Source organism: Camelus bactrianus, chromosome 1 (genome assembly GCF_048773025.1).
Source record: "Camelus bactrianus isolate YW-2024 breed Bactrian camel chromosome 1, ASM4877302v1, whole genome shotgun sequence".
In the NCBI taxonomy this organism is placed as follows: Eukaryota; Metazoa; Chordata; class Mammalia; order Artiodactyla; family Camelidae; genus Camelus; species Camelus bactrianus.
The window spans coordinates 126,308,644-126,329,229 of NC_133539.1; the positions used below are offsets into that span (position 1 = coordinate 126,308,644).

Genomic DNA, 20,586 nt, shown 5'->3' on the forward strand with positions numbered 1-20,586 from the left:
AACACCCCGCCGCCCCCTCACCCTACTGCAACCCCGGGGCAATATGACCCGGAGAAACGTGACCTGGGAACGAGGGTCGGCCACGTCAGGCCTCCAGAGATATGGGAGCTTATCCTCCACCTCGCCAGGGGCAGCCCCTCTCTCCTCTCCAACACCTGATCTCACCGCGCCCACCTCCCAGGAGCAACCTGACCGGGTGTGGGGTGTCAGGCGAATCTTGCGCGGGAGAGGCCATCCCCAGGCCAGGTCAGGGGAGAGGAGAAGAAGTGGCCCCATTAGGCGGGGCAGCCGGACATCGCAGCTGCCTCTGACCTTCTACCGCATCGCGCCCTTCTCCCAGGAGCAAGCTGACCTGGAGACGGGCATCCGGCTTCTTGGGCAGCAGAGTACGCCCCCAGGATTGGCAGCGGGGAAGAGGAGAGCAAATTGACAGGCTCAGCGCTGCAGGTCTTCTATCCCCGCCGTCGCCACCCCCGCACCTTAAAGGCACCGCCAAGGGCACCCCTCCCCAAGCAGGTTGAATGGGACAGGTGTGTCTGGTGATCTGGGGGAGGAGAGGCCACTCCCACACCAGGCCATCGGGGAGACGGGAGCCAATCCACCAGCTCCCCAAGGCAGCCACCTACCCCCGCAGCAGCCACCTCTCTTGACCCCTGACCTCACGGTGGCCTCCTCTAGGGAGCAGGCTGACCTGGAGATGGACGTCCGGCGAACTTGGGACAACAGAGACCGCCCTCAGGGCAAACCATGGGGGGAAATGGGAGCAAATGGACCGGCTCCATGGGAAAACCTGCCGCTGCTGCCACCACCCCCAACGTACCACGCCCGCCTCCCGGGGTCAGGCCGACTAGGATACACGTGTCCCGTAACCCAGGGCAACAGAGACCGCCCCCAGGACAAGCCGCGGGGAAGATGGGAGCAAATGGGCCCGCTCCCCCGCTGCAGGCCCCCGACCCCCGCCACCCGTGCACCCTGACTACCCTGCCTCCCGCCCCCAGCAGGCAAAGTGGCACAGGGGTGTCCGGTGACTTGGCACAGCAGATGCCGCCTGCAGGCCACGCGGCACTGACATGGGAGCTAATACACAAGCTACCCCGGGGCAGCCTCCCTATCCCTGCAGCCACCACCTTACCAGCCCCCTGACTGCACCGCACCCATCTCCCAGGTGCAACCTCACCTGGAGTCGGACCGCAGGCAAATCTCCCGCGGCAGAGGTCGCCCTCAGGCCAGGCCGCGCGGGACAGAAGAAATGGAGCTACTCCCTGGAACGGACCCCCTCCCCCTGCAGCCGCCGCCGCCGCCTCCCAGGGGCAAGCTCACCTGGAGACCGGCGTCCCGCCTCTACGGCAGCAGAAGCTGCCACTGGCTCCGCCGCGGGGGAGAGCTGAGCGAACTGACCGGTTTCCGCGCGGCAGCACCCCTAACCCCGTGGGCCCCGCACATTAATGGCACCGTCCCCACTCAGCAAGCTGAGTGGGACAGGCGTGTACGGTGACCAGGGGCAGCAGAGGCCGCTCCCAGGCCCGGCAGCCGGGAGAAGGCAGCTATTCCACCAGTTCGCCAGGGGCAGCCGCGCTCCGCCCCCCTGTCGCTGCCGCTGCCCCCTGACCTAACCGCCCCACCTCCCAGGAGCAAGCTTACCTGGAGTCCAACATCTGGCGAATCTCCAGCGGCCAAGGCCCCCCTAGGCCAAGTTGCAGGGAAGAGAAGAAATCGACCGGCTTGCCCTGGCAGCCTCCCACGCATCGCCGCCTCTGCCGCCCCAAACGATTGCACTAGCCTCCCGGGGTCAGGCTGACTGCGAGGATGTGCACTTGCCTTCTAATCCTGGCCACGTGCCTGAGCACCTCCCTGCATCCCTACACTCCCTGCACCTCTGCACCCCTGCCACTATCTGCACTTCTGCACTGCCTCCACTTCTGCACCCCTGCACCCCCGCATCCCTTGAACTTCCTGCGCCCTCCACAGCCCCTGCACCCCTGTCACCAGTTACACTTTTGCACTGCCTACACTCCTGCACCCCTGCATGTCCCACACACCACCTCTTGGGCCTGTGGCAGAGTCTCTGCTGTTAGACCAATGCACAGGAACTCACATCTTTGCCAGTATATGATGCATCAGTGGAAGTCTGGGGTTGGCTGCAGGAAGGTACATGTTCCCGGTCACTAGCCTGGGCCACTAGGGTGATCTCTCTGAGGTCACCAAGGGCGGGCTCAGAGATGCTGTTTTACGGGAAGAGAGGAGTTGAAACAGGTCTTGAGGGCAGAGCTGTGCTCACCAGGCCGTCCACGCTTCATGTTTTACACAGGGCTTCGGAGAAGTGAAATGGATCCAGCCAAGTAAGACCGGCCTGCTGTACGCCCACCTCAGTCCTGGGCTTTGAGTCAGACCGACTGGCTCCCACCCTCACGGCCCAGTTTTGGTACCTGAATGGTCCCTTTGAGGCATCCCATCAGTTCTCAGGAAGAAGTCTGGCTGCTTCCACCCCATGGCCCTCCCTCCTGTGCTGGCCTCAGGAAGTTTCCTTATTTGGGGAAGAAGGCAGCCCACCCCCTACCCCACCCCTCACCATGCTCTCACCCAGGCTGCTGCTCTCTCTGCCCATCAGAGTCTGGAAAGCCATCCCTCTTCAGTTATGTCCCTTCTGAGATGGACTTGCTTCCACTCAATTCTAGGCGAGGATGCACCATGGAATGCACTGGGTAAGAGAACCAAAATAAATACTTTCTTCTGTGAGGTTTTCTGTTTATCTACTGGGATGGGCTGTGTGTAGTTTGCTACAGCTATTGGTGTGAGAGGCTAAAACAGCCTGTGTGTCCTTGTTTTCATCTCCCCACTGTCTTTGGGTTTTCCCTTGACACTCCTGAGACATTTACTTCTTTTAGTTTTATTCCTGTTAATACACAGGGGCCCTACTGACATGGAGGTAAGGTGTTGGGGGAGCAGGACAGAGCAGGGCATCTGTAGTCCTGTGATTAGTTCTCATTGAGCCTATGCCCTGAGCTGTGACCTCCACAAGTGTGTCTCTTTCCCCCCACCCCAATTTGGGTGAGACAGAAGGGATTTCCCTTCTCCCAGGTTGGTTAGGCTCTGGTAAAATAATTTCTCATTAAAAAAACAAACAAACAAAAAACAACTTCCCCAAATGAAACAGAATGTTTTGGGTATATTTCAATAGAGTTATTTTCTCCTTTCCATGCAGGAAGCATGAGGAGTTATCCTCTGAGGCCTTCATTCTGAGAACAGGACACGGTCCTGGAGGTAAAATGCATGAAAAAGAGCAGGGGGCCCCTCTGACTGGCCCCCTGGAGTTGTCACACTCGGACTTCCCCACGCTGAGACTTCCACTGGCCTCAGGGACCTGTTAAATCTGCCTGCCCTGGGGGTTGTTACAAAAGCGGGTTCTGCCCTGGGAGCTATGTCTCGCCAAGCCTGCCTGGCTGCCTCTCTGTGTTGGGAGCAGATTTTCCCCTCATTTTTCTGGGATCTAAGAAGTACAGTGGGATTGCAGCTCCCTCAGCTCTGGTGTTGTTTTCAGGACAGAAGGAGCAATTTCTGAGCTCCACACGAGCTGGAACAAAGGCTGGAATCCTCCCCTCCTCTGCCTCCGTGCAATAAGTGGCTGTGGTTCTAGCCGAGTTTCTGAAGATGTGGATTTAAACACAAACATCCCAGCCCCTACAGGAGCACACAGTCCCATAAATACCCCCAGTTTCCAATGGTAACTACTGAGCTGATGGGGACACGGGTTTCGGGTCCACAGAGGCCTGACTGCACTACTTGCTCCGTGGCCTATTAACGTGGTTGCTCTGGGTCTTGTCTGAAGTGGCTTGCTTACCGCACCTGGTACATGGGAAACACAAAATAAGTTCTAGAAACTTCACTTTTTCTCCCTCCAGGGCCTTCAAACATAGAAAGTATTAAGTGAACTCAGACGGCCTAGTCACCGCAATGAGGTCCGTCCAGCCTGGCTCTCCTGAGTGATGGGCACTGACTTGCACCTTAACTCGGAACAGTAGGGGAACCGCCTTCTTCTAACTGGGCCTCTCCCCACACCGGGCACGCCCTCAGCTGAGACGGTGTCAACTCCCCCATTGAGGTGTGTGCTGGTGGCTTCAGTGTGACCTGGCCCTGCCGGGATATGAACCTGCAGTGAGTGAGGTGGAGGGTCGGGTGGAGAGGGGTCCCTTCTGGGGTGGCAGGGGGCCCGGTAGCACCCAGCCCGGCCTGGTGCCTGGGGCTCCCTAACACCTCCTACAGCTCCTGGGTTGGCTCCGGTCCTGGCCAATCCATACACCCTCCCAGCATCTTCTCATTAAGTCCCTTTTTGCTTTTATCAGCGAGAGGTGGCTTCTGTTGCTTGTTCAGTGAAACAGTACATAGGGAAACCAGACTATTTCTAACATCAGTAAAATACCAACCTCAGTTATCTCGCCGGGCAGACCGTGCAGCACAAAGGCCTGCACAGGGCTGTGCGAACGGCTTACGTGAAGGGTCCTCATCATCTGTCTTCAGAGATGCAGAAGCTGGTGGTTCAGGTAAAACCTCAGGGAGGGATTGAGGAATCCAAAGCTGGTTGGTTTCAAAGGCTAACTGGTCAGACCAGACCCCTGAGCTGTGGTCAGAAGCCTAGCTCAACATCATGCAGACTCAGCACCCTAAGTGCCAGGTGGGGGCGGTGGTGTTCCCTTTGCAGGCTCTCATTGGGGATTCACTGTAGTCCCTTAAATGCAGCAGAGATTCCAGCCCCCTTAGCCCCCACCCTGCGTGTCCCATGACACAAATCCCGGGAGTGTTTAATTTTCATCTTTGTTTAGGAGGATGAAGGAGGGGCAAGAGGAGACATAAATTCATACTGACTGACACAAGGTCACAGCCAGTACCTCCTCCTTGGAGAGATATGTGCTCCCAAATTGGTGGCTGGGGGGCTGGGCGGAGACCCTCCACTGGTCCCAGAGGGACTCCCTCATCTGGCCACAACTGATGGGTTGGACAACAGATCCAGAGGGAGACAGAGCATCTTTCCTGGGAATTTGGAACTGACACACAGAAATCAAGTTCACTCATCTGGGGATTGGCGAGGGGCGGTGGTTGGAAGTCAAATGAAACCAGAGCATGAGAGAAAGTTAGAAGTGAAAGAGAGAGAGACAGAGAGACTGAGCTTGTGAGAGCAAATAGTCAGAAAGAAGGAAAACAATCAGGGGACAGAAGAATTCCAGCTCTTGACTGTCTAGTCTGTCCTAGCCCATCAACGACCCCGCGGGATGGTTAATAAAATTCCAGTTTTGCAGATAAGGATAAAGGCTGAAAGAGGTGGGGGCTGGGTTTGGGTGCACAGTTAATTCAAGTGCCGCTGGACCCCTCATTTCCCATTGCCTGAAGGCACTGTAATCCTCACTGGGACCCCTGCGGCCCCTGACAGCCCACCCTGATCAAATGGCCCCTGCGGGAGTGGGAACCCCTCTGAGAGTGAAGAGTTCCCTGAACCGAGATGCCATGCATCAGCAGGCTCCTGCACACCCCAGGTTAACATCTCCCCAGCTGTGCAGTCTCCCGACCCACTTCCCTCCCTGCCAGGCACCCCTTCCTTACCACCGAGTGTACTGCAGGAATTCAGACACAGGGATGCCCAAAGCAAAACGAGCCCACCGGCTATACAAACAGCAGACTCCCAGCCCCACCTGGGTTCCGAGGGGACAGTAGGCGTCCTCAGCTTCCATGTGTCTAAGACAATCTTCTTCAGCTGGAGGTTATAGAGAAAAATAAAAGGTCCAAAACATAGTTCAGTGAGGAATTCCTCCAAGGACCTGACTCCAGAGACTACAACCAGGGGTCCCTACCCCCCGGACTTGGGGTGAAGGTGGATTATTGATCAGCACAACCTCCGGTGGCCCAGCTCCTCAACTTGGCTGCCCAGAGTGGGCTGGGGGAATGGGTAAAGCCAGGGCACTCAGGAAGAGCACAGAGGACCTGATCTCCCCTCTCCGCACTTGTAAACCCTTCCTCAAATCTCAAGGCATCTGACAGAGAGCAGCCACCACAATAAGGAGATGCTCCCATTTCTTCACTCACTCCAGTCTGTTCACTTACGTGCTGAGCATCCACTGGGTCCCAGGACATGACACATAGGATGGCCGATGGGACAGGCTTGGTCCTTCCCCCTGGACCCTGTTCAATCTGATGGAAGAATGATCACTCATAAAGAGTTTTTCAAAATTATACAGAGACCAAAGACAAACTGCAGAGTGAACCAAATTTAAAAATATATATGAAGATCCCCCAGTCTCCCCGCCTAAGTTTAACAGCATAAAGCAAAAAGATGTTGCCTTTGATCACCAAGGAAGTTGTCACCCCCTCTCAGGTGGAAAGGACAGTTATTCTTTGAGCAGGACACAGAAGTGCTCCATCGGATTGGACCAGGGCATCTACAGTCATTCAGCAAATGTGTATAAGCTCCTACTACGTACGGGAATCTCCTAACTAGACCAATTCACAAGGTTCTCGGGCTTTATCAGTCAACAAAATAGACATGACTCCCCATCACTGGGGGCTCAGAGTTTTAGTAGAGGAAACAGGCAGCATGTTGGGGGTAGTAAGAGCTTGGAAAAATTAAAAAAAAAAAAGAGTGATATGAGCAAACTCCGGTGATGGCGGTGGGGTGGGAGGCAGGCAGGAGGGAATAAGGCAATCCTGGCAGATCTCACGGAGTAATGAACTTGAAGCAGAATAGATCCGGAGGAAGAAGGAAGAGCCGGAGCCAGAGGCCCCCTGAGTGAGGGGGAGAGTGTGGGCAGAGAGGCAGAGCACGCCGGGTCCTGAGGCCTTTGTGACGACTTTGGCTCCTAATGAAATGATGACCCGTTTAGTGAGTTTTGAGGGGAGGGGTGATACAGTCCAACTTAAGCTTTTGTGTTTGTGTTTTTTTGTGGGAGGTAATTTATTTATTTTAATGAAGGTGCTGGGGATTGAACCCAGGATCTCTTTTTTTTTTTTTTTTAACATTTTTTATTGATTTATAATCATTTTTGAACCCAGGATCTCTTGCATGCTAAGCATGCGCCCTACCACTGAACTAAACCCACCCCATCAATGTATGCTTTTGCAGGCTCCCTCTGACTCTGTGTGGATGAGAGATTGTAGGAAAGCAAAGATGGAAACAGGAGGCTATTGGTGTCCAGGAAGGGCTGAAGGTGGCTCTTAGGAGGGCGGGGAGCAGGGAGCAGGTGGTTAATGAAGACAGAATACCCAGAATTTTCTAACAAGCTGGATTTGCTGTCTGTGTGTGTAAGAGAAAGACAGAAAGAACATTGTTAAAACATCTGGACCTGGACAATGGGAGGGATGTCCTCTCCATCCACAAGGGATGGGACAAGGTGGGGCTGAGCAGGTGGAAAGGGCTGGTATCAGCTCAGTTCTTCAATGTCATGGTTAAGGTGTGTATTACATATTGCCACAGAAATGCCTAATAGGTAGAGGAGTCTGTTTTCTTTTTCTTTTTAACATTTAAAAAATATAATTTAAATGTATTAATTGTATTATGTGAATGATTTGGGAAGTTTGTTTCATGCCAAGGTATATGTTATATATAGCCAAATGGAAAATATATCAGAAAGGGGAGAAATGAGGGCTTTCACATAAACTGACTGTCCATAACGTAGGTAAAATTTCAATAAAACCAGTGTTCAATGCAAAAACCTCATCTTGGTGTTACATAAAAATAAATGAAAAAGGACTATGTTAATGTATCATTATTTCATGTTACATAATAGCCCCAAACAAACACACTGTTTAACTATAAGGCTTGTAGAAATGCTATTCGCTTTTTTCACATAAATACAGAAATGCAGAAAGGTTCTAAGGTAGAATAAGCATCTTAGTGGAAATAATACAGATTTGAGCATTTTACATGATATATATATTTACTGATACAAAATTTGGAAAAGTAATTACATAGTAGAACATATGTATGAATGTGAAAGCAAGATTAATGAAAGAAAAAGAATGTGAGTCTCAGGGATAAAGGTCCAGATGGAAAGGGCAAATCAGGGAGTTTTGGAGAAATCGAGAAATTGATGGCATGCCAATTTCCAAGGCTGGGTTGCTTCCACCAAAGGAATAGCAGAGAGAGAGATAAGAGGCCCAGGAGCCAACCCTGGGGCACACCCACAGTGTATGTTTGGGAAAAAGAGGAGACATTGGCAAAGGACCAGCCAGTAGACCAAAAGCAGAAAACAGACAGAGCGATGGGCTGGAGTTTAAGTTAAGCAGGAACACGGGGGAGGAGGGATGGAAGAGCTGGGTCAAATGCTGCCGAGGGTCTACGCATGATGAGGACTGAAAATTGACCGCTATATTTAGCAACGTGTGGTCACTGATGGCCTTGACAGAGCAGTTTCCATAGAGCGAGGGATCAGGGGAAGAGCCAGAGTGGGTGTAAAAGGGGATGTCTCAAGAGAAGATGCAGACAGTGAGTTTAAACAACTCCTTAAATATTTGCTGCAAAGACACAGGGTGGCAATTGGTGGGGGTGAATTAGGGTCAAGGAGTGCTGTTTGTTTCTTTTAAGAAGATGGACGTTTATATACTGATGGGAGCCAACTAGCAGGAGAACAAAATAGATGAGGTAGTGAAAGAGAGGATGGTTTTGGGAGTGACAACCCAGAGAAGATGGGAGGGATGGGGCCCTGGGGACTTTTCGAGGAATTGGCTTTCTATGTTACCTGTAATAAGAGGTGGGGCACCGAGAGTGAGGTCACAGACAACACTAGGTGAGCGGATGTGCTGGGAGTTGCTTGTGAAACTTCTCTTCTGTTGGCTTGTTTGCTTGTTCAAAGTAGAAAAGTAACCTTACCAGCTGAGGGATGAGGAGGAAGAAAGAGTTACTGGAGCCATGAGAAGAAGATAAGAAAGAGCCTTCCAGGGAGAATGGGACAGTGAAAAGAGCAGGGGGAGATGGGGGAGTGCGCTCCCAGAAAGTTACATTTTCTCTTTGACGTCCCCAAATGTGTGATGTGTGATTACCCTTCCTGCTGTCTACGAAATAAAAATTAATTATGGTTCAGAGGAAATGCTATTTCATTCTAAGAGGCTACCTGTTTCTCAGGAATGGCCATCTTAAACTGCAAATATTACAAAAAATGTTGAAAAGATGAACCTGTGTACCTAAAATCCCCTATTTTCTATTAATTTGGTTACTATTTAATTCCCCTATCAATAACTCATAACCAATACTGCCATGATGGAGGTACACTGATGCTTAAAAGGAAATGAGATCTGTATCCTTTTCCTAAATTCCATGGCTTCCTTAATATACAGTTCCCCTTGGAATTTAGGAATGTCTGGTATAAGAAGTGAGAAACAGTTTGAGAAAATCCCGGCTCAGAATTACACAGCACAACCGCATCTCAGAAGTATATACAGCCGTAAAGAATTTTAGAAGCAAAACTCCGTAACTACTCTTAAAGACTTTTGCAAACCTGGGCCTGCCCAGATGTTTCCAAACTGGAAAGGGACTCCAATCACTTACCTGGTACCGGACCAGAGGCTGGCCAGCCTTTTCTGTAAAAGCGAGAGAGTAAATATTTTCAGTTTTGCAGATCATTTTGTTGTAACCATGCAGGTCTGCAATAAGAAAGCTAAGAGCACTGGGAGACAGGAAACAAATGGGCATGCCCACACCCTCCCTTCCACTCAGGGCAGCTTCTCTGTGGTGGGCAGTTTTGCCACAATAACTTGTTTCTTTGTTTCCATTGGTTTCTTTTTTTCCACCTTACTGCTCAAGCTCAGAAATTCAGGTGGTCCTGGTCCTTCAGCATCCATGCAGAGAGAAGGCTGAGTGGGGTTGGGAACCCCACCTGATGGAGAAGAGAGATTGCTGGGAGGGACACTACGGTGGCCACCATGACACGAGACAATCACACCTTCTGGGGTGAAAGGGAATGAAGACAAGGGAGGGACAGAGCAGTGGGACCCCTAGGTCGCCTGCCAGGCTTTCTCTCCCTCCACAGCCACCCTGGGTGCCTGGGGGGTGTTGGGATTCAGCTACGGTGATTAGGCTGAAGGGACTCAATATAAAGGACCATCCAGCTCCTCACTAGGTTCCAAACGCAGCCCCTCAAAGTCCACCCTCTGAGTTTCTGGAACTCAGCTGGAAGAATAAATGAGCAGGCCAGATCCAGAGCCCAAGCCAAACACGACGGTGGTCACGTGGGGTTGTAACCCCATGCTCAGTGGTAGGGGACGCCTTGCAAATCTGCAGAAATCCCTGTTCCACCTCATTCCTGGGGGAAACCCCAGATCTCCTTCTGCTCTGTCTGTTCTTCTCTTGATGCTATTGTCCTGGATGGATGCAGAGTCTTTGAACCTGGCCCTCCAAACGTACATAAGCAGCCTTTTCGATAAAACAAATTATGCACTTTTTCACATTTGCCAGTTTTTTGATTCCAGAAATTTTGCGGGACTCATTCTCACAGTCTCCTGTGCCCCCACCACTTGGTGGCCCTCTGCTCATGGAAACACCATTTCCCACAACTGCACCCTGCCTCCCAGCTGGTCAGAGGGGAAAGTCCCACAAAGACACAGGTGTTTGTGAGGATCCTGTCCCCCAGCAGAAAGCCTACTCCTGGAGCCACGGACAGGGATCTGGCCTCCTGAGCCGCTCAGCTCTAATTCAAAGCCTAAACTGGGGGCCCCGAACATTGCTGACTGACTTTCTGAGTCACCTGGACTGGAGGGGCCTGATTTTTCTTTCCAGGAATGGATGTAGTGCAGCCTCCATTTTCAGGGCTGATATTGACGATGGATCTAGTTCCCCCCACTGCACCGCAGGAAGGAGAGGCCCTTCCATCCCACAGCTTGGAAACCCAGCCCAGGTAAGTTCTGAAGCAGTGTATTGCTGCCAGGTCCAGTATCCCTGCAGAGTGGCCTCTGTCCCTGAATGAGCCCCTTACCTGGGCCTTTTCTGCCCCGACACAACCACACCCCAGTCTGTGCCAGAGATCTGGGGCTCTGTGTGTCCAGGGCACACAGTTGGGACCTGAGCCAGGTGTCCCCTGGGCCTCAAGGGGGAGAGGTCTGCCTCTGCATCAGGGGAAGGTGATCCCTCATGGCTGGCAGGACGCTCTCAATATGGACCTCCAGGCGCCCAGGGAGCAGTTTCCCTGCAGGTGTTAGAAGCCATCATCAGGAGGGCAGGCCCCTCTTTGTGCAGACCATCCCGCAGTGCTGGGCCCACGTGCTGACCACAGAAACCTACATGTCCCCAGGTTATCCCAGGCAACCTCACAAATTCGTCACTTGGTGACCTGGGTACCACGGGATCATTGGCCATCCCATGAGGGTGGTCCTTGCAGGCATGGACTCCAGGTGCTCCCGTTAAGAAATCCCCCTGGGTTTCTGTGGTCACAGAGCCCACACCAGAAGATTCTAGTCCTGCAGTGACCACCACAGCAGTCACCTCCCCTGTGCATGTCCAGGAACAAATGACAGCAATTTATTGCCAGGAATCGTGATGAACAAGGGGGTGGGATTCCATACTAGTTTTAGGATCCTGGTAACTCACTCTGCACCCCAAAAAGCATCCATGAGAAATGTGTTTATTGGGATATCTGTGCCCCTAGAAGAGCTGTTCCTCAGGGCTCCTGGGACCCTCCAGCCCCTCTCAAGTTTCTCAGAGCTTGGGTCTAAATTTCTATCTCCCTCCTTTGGTGTACAGCCACCTGTGTCTCGTGATCACAGGTCACTTTATTGCATGACTTGGCATGTTCTTAGTTCTCGTCCTCCACCCCTGCACTAGACTCCCACGATGTTCCCACTGACCCTTGGCTCCCTGGGTGGGTCAGGGGGCCCTAAGTCTGCACCCTTCACTCTCCTCCTCTACCCCCAACTCTGAGGCCACCCCTAGGTGGACTGGAAGGTGTTTGTAAATGAGTCTTACACAAGGACATGACTGGACAAAGCAGGGCTCCACCCCCGGAAAGCACACCTGCTCCCTTCTCTGATGAGGACCCCACAGCCCCACATTGCCTCCAGGGGTCTACTCAGCACACAGTCCCCCAGTTCTGGGCAAGGCGTCTCCCTGGAATCCTTGCTTCCAGGCAGAGTCTCTCTGTCCTTCTGAGTTTAGAGTTGTTCCCATGTTCCTGAGCACCAAGGTGCCCAGCACAGACCCTTCACTGACCTGGAGAGACAAGGAAGATATGTGGCCACAGGTATCACAGGACACACCTGCTGGGACCCCAGGCCAAAGGGCCATCCTTCTGCCTTCTCAGGTGTGGATCCCGTGGTACCTTTTTGCAGGGGGCCCAAATGGGGAGTGGGGCCCAAAGCAGTTCATGGGGCTCTCTGGGCAGGGAAGACTTGGGCCAGGCAGCCTTGCCTGGTTTCCCTCCTGGGGCACTCTGAAAACTCCTGCTCCTCTGGCTGTGGCTGGAGGCCCCCCAAACTTCAGGGCGGGGCCCTTTCTCTCAGCCTCCACTGCCTCCAAAGCCACGCTGGAGCTGGCATGGGGAAAGAGCTTTCTTGCCCTCTTGTGGCCAAGCTGCCAGAGGTGGATCCTGCGGGGAACTGGAAAGAGTTAGCAGTTGCTCAGATGTGAGTGGTTAGGCAATTTGACACCCTGTCAACTAGCCTTAAACATTGGAAAGAGGGCTTTCCCGGGAAAGCTGGAAGTTACTTTCAGTAATTTGTTTAAAGATTTCTTTTTTTTTTTCCCTTAAAGACTCATAAAACCTCTCCCAGGTCATTCCTGGTATGGACCATTATCCAGGGATCAATCGGGAAATGCAGGAGGAGAGGGGTGGGGGTAGGGGAGAGGGTAGGGGAGATCAGAGCCCACAGAGAGGAGATGCCCCTCCCAGGAGCCACAAACTGGGCAGTGGCTGCTGGCATCCAGCTCTCCTGTTCTCAGGCCCATTTCATCTGTGGGGTGTTTCCAAAAGAAACAATGGTGGAAGGGCCATGGAGGACCCCTAGACCTCCCAGAATAGACAGGGGGAGCAGAGTCACCATGCTGGCCCAGAGCTTGGAGACAGACCTGCAGTGGAGACCACAGGTCTTCTGAGAAGCCAGTTTCGAAATAAAGGCAGTATGCGCTGGAATACCCATTTCGAGCAATTGCTTCATCATAGACATGTAATTTACATAGTTCTTCTCACCACGAAACTGTGTTCCCAACACGCTACATGAATGACGGCTTCAACACACATTCATTTCTGAGATGTGAACAAGTGTAGAGCCGCTCTTTCGTCCAGCATAATGGGCATGGTTACACCTAGGAAAGCTTACCAAGATTTCTCAGCAACAGCCAATTTCGAAATAAAGGCACTGTGCGCAGGAAAAGCCGGTTGGAGTGAGGGCTTCCCCATACACATGTAAGTTATATAGTTCCCCTCACCATGAAACGCTGTTCCCAACATGCTACATGCATGAAGGTTTTGACACACATTCAGTTCTAAGAAGTTAGCATGTGGAGAGCAGCTCTTTCATTCAGCATAAAAGGCCTGGTTACACCCAGGAAGATTTACTCAGATGTCTCAGCTGGTTCCTTCACCCAGATGCAAAATAAAGGCCGTTTTTGCTGGGAAAGCCTGTTGGAGCGTGTTCAGAGCTGTTTCGGGCTCTGTCCCAGCTGGAGGGTGCAAACCCCAACCTCCAGAATGAGGGACCAGGACCCCACCGGCCAGGTGGTGTTGCCTTTGCTGGGGAACAGTGATCTTTGGGTTAGATATTTTGCAGCTCTCTCTAAAACCTGTTTTGACTTAAGTTTGCATCCTAGTCACCAGTTTCAGGGCAACAGAAAAAGCATATCCTACATCCCTTTGCACTGAAATCTTCCCAAAAGAGCAAATATTTGCCCATGAAAATACCAGCTGCTCTTCTAAGGCCCCCTAAATACCCAGCAGTGTGGCCGGTGCACTCTTGATCAGGAACAGGATGAGAGGGACCAGCGGTCTTCCAGCAGGCTTGGCCTGGTGTGGCAGCTGCGCTGTGGGTCCGTGGTGGGAGGGCCATGCAGGGAATCCTGTTTGAGGGGCCTCTGTGCACGTCTGCATTATGCTCTGAGGTTTCATACAAAGCTCCAGGCATCCTAACTGGTCAGATACAGCCCCCACCCTCGGGCTGGAACCACCAGGACCTCAGTACCTGTAACAGGGACGGTGCCCGGTGTGGGGAGAGGTCATGGGACACTCCGGGGGCAGGGGTAGTGGTGCTGGGGAAGGCAGGGGTTGCAGTGAATGGTGGAGGGAGCAGGGTCCCTTGCTTGGGGGTGAGAGTTCTTGGGGAGACCACAGATCATGGCACACACAATCCCCACCCCATACCCCAAATTCCTAGCCCCGCCAACACAGGGGCTTCTCTGAACACTCTCACCGTGGCTAGCCTGTAAGACCGCACCTAACCCGGCATCTGGCACCCCTGCCCTATCTCCCCTCTTAGGACAGATCCCGTCTCCTTGGAAACTGCCCAGCAGCGTGAATTCAAGGCCGGCAGCGGGCCTGGAGGATCTGCACTTCAGGTGCCCTACCTGGCCAGCCGTTTGTGCCTTGGCTCAGTCCTCTATCTTGCCCAACGGCAGCCTGGGTCCACGTCCGGTGCAAGGGGAGGCCGCGGAGCCCAGGCTGAGCCACACACACGGACAGGTGAGGGTGCCCCCGCCCCGCTGCCCCACCGCCCCGCAGCCCCGCCCACTGGTGGCAGCACCGCCCCAGCATCCGGCCGGCGCCAGCTGCAGGTGAGGACGTCTGCTCGGCACCGCCCGCCCCGGCCCCGCCCAGCTGCCCCATAAGCCTCCCCCCAGCCCCCGTCCTGGCCGAGCCCTGGCTCCCATTGGCTCCGCAATTTCTGCCCTCTCACATCTAGCCTCGGGAGGACACAGACGCAAGCGCTAGAGGAGGGCCCCGCGGCGTTGCCATGGCTACATGCGCCGCGCTCTGCGCGGGCCGGTGTGTGCTTCTGGGGCGGGCAGCGGGCTCCGGAAGTGTGCAGCTACCCGGGACCATGGCGGTGCTTGCTGCTGGGGCTGGCGGCTTGCTCGCCTGGGCGACTAGTTCTTGCCTGGTCAGTCGGCGGCCGACAACCTGTCTGGGGCGGCGTCCCACAGACGGTAAACGTACGGCCGCGCCGTTGGCGGGGCCAGTGGACATGGACCGGTGTGGGATCCGGGTTGGTGTGGCTGCCGGGGAGGCGCTGTGGTGCCAGGGAGCGGGTTGGGGCGGGGAGGACAGGGCTGGGGCACAGCCTCGGGCTTTCCTCCCCCTCGGGCACTGGGGCTGGGACCGCGAGTCCGGGTAGCCCTGCTTGGCCGCGGCCTCCCAGAACCCCCGGGAAGGGCAGGAGGAGGACCTGACTTTTATGAAGCGGGGCCTTATCCGGGTTTTGAAGAGCCCCAGAATCAGATGTTTGAATGGGGTGGTTTATCAGCCTTGTTTATCTGCAGGGAAATTTCAGTTCCATCCAGATGTTGGCTCCTTCGGTAAAACTCAGGAATAAGACAAGGGTCATTGCCGATTAGCAGTTATCTAGGGCTTGACTCAAAATAGACTGTGCGGGGTGTAGGGATGGTAGATGGGCCTTCCCTCTCAAAGTTAGCAGTCTTCTGGGATTAGAGGCCCCAGTTGAGGATTACATCTTCATCTGCGGTAATGGAGGTTGTGGGAACATTAACACAGAGAAGGGAGGAGTGTGGCTGCGATAACTCATTAAAGAAGCCAGGACCCTTGCCTGGCTCTTGTGTAGGAGAGTCTCGCCTAGGGTAGGGCAGCAGTTATCAAAGTGTGTCTGAGGCCCCTGAGATGCAAGACTATTTTCATAGAAACGCCGGTATGTCACCTGCCTTTTGCACACTCTTGCACTCCCGAGTTTCCTGTGGGGATTTCCAGGGAAAACCTGGTCTGTGATATCACAAAACAGGGAATTTAGAGGCAGATAGAATTCAGAACTCACCAGTCCAAAAGAGTTTTGCAGAAATTAAAATCACTGCTCTTCTTCTCATTAATGATTTTTGTTTAGAAAAATATACTTATTTTTTGCTTAAGAGTATTAATGGTAACATGTAGTAGGTTGTTATTATTTTTAAGTGAAATCATAAGCATTTTTTAAAGTTCTTATTTAAGTTCTAACACAGGAACTATTGATAGATTTAACCCACATAAACAGCAGCCTTTTTGAGTCCTCAGTAATTAAGAGTGTACAGGGGTCTGTAGGCCAAGAAGCTTGAGAGCCCCTGGAGAACGTGTGCTCAGGTACTAGTCAGGTACTTAGCGTTGTTAGACAGATGCCAAGATGTCTTCTGCATGTGCTCCCGGACTCGAAGTAATTGGCCACATGGAGACGGGTGGGCAGTGCCTCCACTATACAAACCAGAAGCTGCTGAATGTGTCTGGATTGTAGGCCATGGGCTGTGCAGGGATTCCCGTTGTATCTGTTCTATCTAAGCCGGGATTCCTGTGCAGAGGCTTGGCCCTGAAGACCCGCTCTCCTTTGCTCCCTGCCAGGTACCTTCTGTGTGACGTCAACCCTCCAGAGGGCTTCAGCCTCCATAGGAGCGTCTGTATCCACATCGCCTTCCTCCTGAAGACCCTGCTGAAAATGGAGGAATCGGTGCTGGTGATACCCCCTTGGGGCCGCCTCTACCATTGGCAGAGCCTGGACATCCACCAGGTCCGGATTCCCTGGTCTGAATTTTTGATCTCTCAAGTCTCAACAGAAACATCCCTGACACTGAGTACCAACCGTTCATTGCAGGGGAGATGGTGATCATTTAACTGGGGCCAGACGGTTGTTGTTCTGGTTCTGATGTGAACATCAGGCCATCTTGCTTCGGGCTTGTCGGTCTGCTAAGGGGTCCTGCTCATGTTTCCCGCACTGCAGGTGAATTTGTTCTTTCCATAGTTTTTCTCAGGAAATAGATCTGAAGTGTATGAGATATGTGTTCCCTCCGCTCTGAAAATCCTGGCCTCCTGGTGAGATGGAGCGGTGACAAGAAGGCCACTGCCACACAGGCCTTGTCTAAAGAGGACTCGCTCCCTGGGCAGTAAGGGCCATTCTTACCTGAAGGAAAACACGATGTGTGTGTAGCATGGGCCACGTGCTGGAGAAGGTATGTAACCTCTCATTCAGTATAATTTGGTCCTGCTCAAGCTTCCCATTTTACTTTCCGTAAGAGGTAAGAGTTGAAGATTTTCTTTGAATAAAGGTATTTAGAACTTATCTTTTTCTTTAATTGAAATGTGGTTGATTTACAATGTTTTGTTAGTTTCAGATATACAGCTGTTTTGTTAGTTTCAGGTATACAGCATAGTGATTCAGTTGTACATATACATAGTCTATTCTTTTTCAGGTTCTTTTCCATTAAAGGTTGCAAGATACTGAATATTTCCCCCTGTGTTCTGCAGTGAATCTTTGTTGTTTGTCTATTTTACATATAGTAGTTTGTAATTGTTAATCCCAAACTCCTGTTAGTTTTCTAAGTCTGTGAGTGTGTTTTTGTTTTGTAAATAAGTTCATTTGTATCATTTTTAAAAATTCCACATACAAGTGATATCATATGATACTTGTCTTTCTCTGAGTTATTTCACTTTAGTGTGATAATCTCCAGGTCCATCCATGTTGATGTAAATGGCATTATTTCCTTCTTTGTTATGACTGAGTAATATTCTTCTATATCTAAATTCTACATCTTTATCCAATCATCTGTCTGTGGGTGTTTAGTTTGTTTCTATGTCTTGGCCATTGTAAGCAATGCTGCTGTGAACATTGGGGTGCAGGTATATTTTGGAATTAAGGCTCCCTCTGGATATATGCTCAGGAATGGGATTGCTGGATCAAATGATAAGTCTTTTTTTAGTCTTTTGAGGACTCACCATACTCTTTTCCACAGTGGCTGCACCAAACTACATTCCCACCAACAATGTAGGAGGGTTCCCTTTTCTCCACAGCCTCTCCAGCATTTGTGGTTTGTGGATGTTTGAATGGTGGCCATTCTGACTAGTGTGAGATGATAACTTATTGTAGTTTTGATTTGCATTTCTCTGATAATTAGCAATATTGAACCTTTTTTTCATATTCCTATTGGCCATTTGTATATCTTCATTGGAGAATTGCTTGTTTAGTTGTTCTGCCCATTTTTGGATTGGGTTGTTTATTTTTTTTTCTTATTAAGTTGTATGAACTATTTATATAGTCTAGAATTTAAGCCATGTTCAGTCTCATCTATTGCAAAAATTTTCTCCCATTCCATAGGTTGTCTTTTTGTTTTGCTTATGGTTTCTGTTGCTGTGAAAAAGCTGATAAGTGTAATTAGGTCCCATTTGTTTATTTTGTATTTTATTTCTGTTGCTTGGGTGTATTGCCCTAGGAAAACATTGGTGAGATATATATCAAATAATATTTTGCCTATGTTTTCCTCTGAGAGATTTATAGCGTCTTGTCTAATGTTTAAGTCTTTAAGCAATTTTGAGCTTGTTTCTTTTTTTTTTTTTTTTTTTTGCGACTCTATTGTATGCTTTCGATTTGTGGTTATCTATTTTTTCAAGTATATCAACTCATTACTATATCTATTTCCTTTAGACTGATAATCACGTAGGCTCCAACACATCCTAAGAATAATGAGAAAAAAAAAAGAAAGAAAGAGAAAAAAATCTATCTTTTCATGCTACCGTCTCCCATTACCACCTTTTTGTATTTTGATGTACTTTTTCTTTTTTCCATCTTCATGTTTATTGTCTTGTAACTCGTTATTGCATTTCCAACTATGGTTTCCCGTTTGTATAGCATCCTGCTTTCTTTCTGTTTAGAATAGAAACTTTTAATGTCTCGGTTTGGTTCAATAATGCTGAATTATCTCCCCACTCCCCTCCCCCCCTGCGTCTCTGAATCCTCAGTGCAGGGAAGCCAAACCATCCTTGCCTTCATCGGTTCTGGGAAAGCAATCTTCATAGTGGGAAAGAAAACATTGAAAAATAATATTCTGTGTGTTGCTTTCTACCCTTGCCCAGAGAGTGAGAATCACCTCTGAAGGCGGAGGAAGAAAGTTGGAGGTGCGGGGCACAAAGTCTTTTGTCCTTTTGCTACTGAAAAAATGATTTCTTTTGTAATTAGTGATGATGCCCTTTAAATTGGTGAGATCAAGATTCTACAGCTTCAGCGCCTGTGAATAACCAGCCGGGAGAAAGCTCTCAAGGGCCCCTGCAGTGGGAAAGGCAGCCCCTCTGAGCACCTGTTGTTCTGTATTCTTCCTGACTCCACATGGGTTTGCTACGCACCGCACCGTGCAGGACGATGCAGTTACCCGAGGTGGAGGACAGGGAGACCCCTGCTGGGTGGAGAGCCACAGGAGCCCACATTTGAAGGACAAAGTGAAGAGTAGTGGGGCGGGCATAGGAGGAGAGAATGGTTGAGACCCAGGATGGTGTCCTGGAGTCCAGCAGGCGAGGCTGGCGGGGCAAATGGGGCCCTGGGGCATGGGCAGTCCTTGAGGGATCTGAAGCAAAGATATGAACCAAGAGACTGGATTCGTGTGGGCGTACAGCGCCCCCTGGATGCCGCGGGGCAGTGCAGCAAGCCCAGGAGGAGCGGGCAGTTCCCCAGAGTTGGGTTGACAGGTCACAACCAATTCACTGGGGACCGAGAGGTATCGAGATTTTGTTAACTTTTTGTCCCTCTTCCTGGAAAAAAGCTGCTTCCTGTTGAATAGCCTGTGTCGTTAGTGAGAATTAAAGACATGAAGCAACATTTCCTCAAAAGTCATCCATTGTGTAGTTGTTAATAAGGGTCAAATGCAGACTTGAATTGACTAAATCAAACATTCATCATCGGATTTTAAAATCCTTTAAAATAAAAATTCTTGCTGTCTTTGTTCTTCATTTCAGGGTTCACTTGGTGATAATAATAGTAAACAAAGCAACAGCAAACCCTTACAGAACTCTGTCCTGCTGTTCGAGGAACTCTGTGTTCACGACAACCCAATGAGGTGGCACTTTACAGGAAGGACAGCCATTAATCACACAGCTAGTAAATGGCAGACCTGGGACTTGAACCCAAGCTGTCTGGCCCCAGAGCCCCCTCTCAGGCCTTTCACTGCAGCTCATCAATTGGCATGCCCGACACAGGCCAGCATTAAGGAGCAGCGTGACCTTGGCCAAGGCTGCTTCACCGCTTGGTCTCTGTTTCCACATCTGTAGAATGGGGGTGTGGGCAGTGAATTCTGTGAGCTCAGTGGTCAATTCCTCCAGCTCTGCTATTCTACTGCTTTAAGTTAATTTATTAAGTATCTGAGCCTCTGAATGGGCCACACTGGAGCTTTGCTAGGACCTGGGTTACGGAGAAAAGTAAGATCAGCCTGCTTCTCCAAGGAGCCTGTCTCCCTCCAGGGGAAACAGCTGCAAGGCCCAGGTTCCCTCGCTGGCGGACGGGGGCTGGGCAGGAAAGTCTGATAGAAGATGGAGGCAGAGCCCCTCCGAGAACAGTGTTGGCCACACAGCTCTCAAGAACGGGAGCGTCTGTCCAGGCTGCTGAGAGGGGTGTCCTCCTGAGGCCAGCAGCCCCCCCAAATTAAGCCCTCAGGACAAAGATCCAGCCAGCCCTGCA

At 51.2% G+C, this 20,586-nt stretch overlaps 1 long non-coding RNA gene across 2 annotated transcripts; it reads right to left on the reverse strand.

Moving 5' to 3' along the window:
• Nucleotides 1-69: 69 nt before the first annotated feature.
• Nucleotides 70-14,661, reverse strand: LOC141578886 (uncharacterized). 2 transcript variants are annotated; one of them, XR_012509738.1, is made up of 9 exons: nt 14,525-14,660; nt 9,527-9,558; nt 8,721-8,854; nt 6,091-6,177; nt 5,593-5,743; nt 4,422-4,545; nt 2,581-2,698; nt 2,096-2,222; nt 70-1,684 (listed from the first exon to the last, which is right to left on the reverse strand). It is a non-coding gene; the product is annotated as an uncharacterized LOC141578886 (long non-coding RNA). The 2 variants fall into 2 exon arrangements; XR_012509737.1 differs by lacking the exon at nt 9,527-9,558 and having other exon boundaries at nt 14,525-14,661.
• Nucleotides 14,662-20,586: the final 5,925 nt, after the last annotated feature.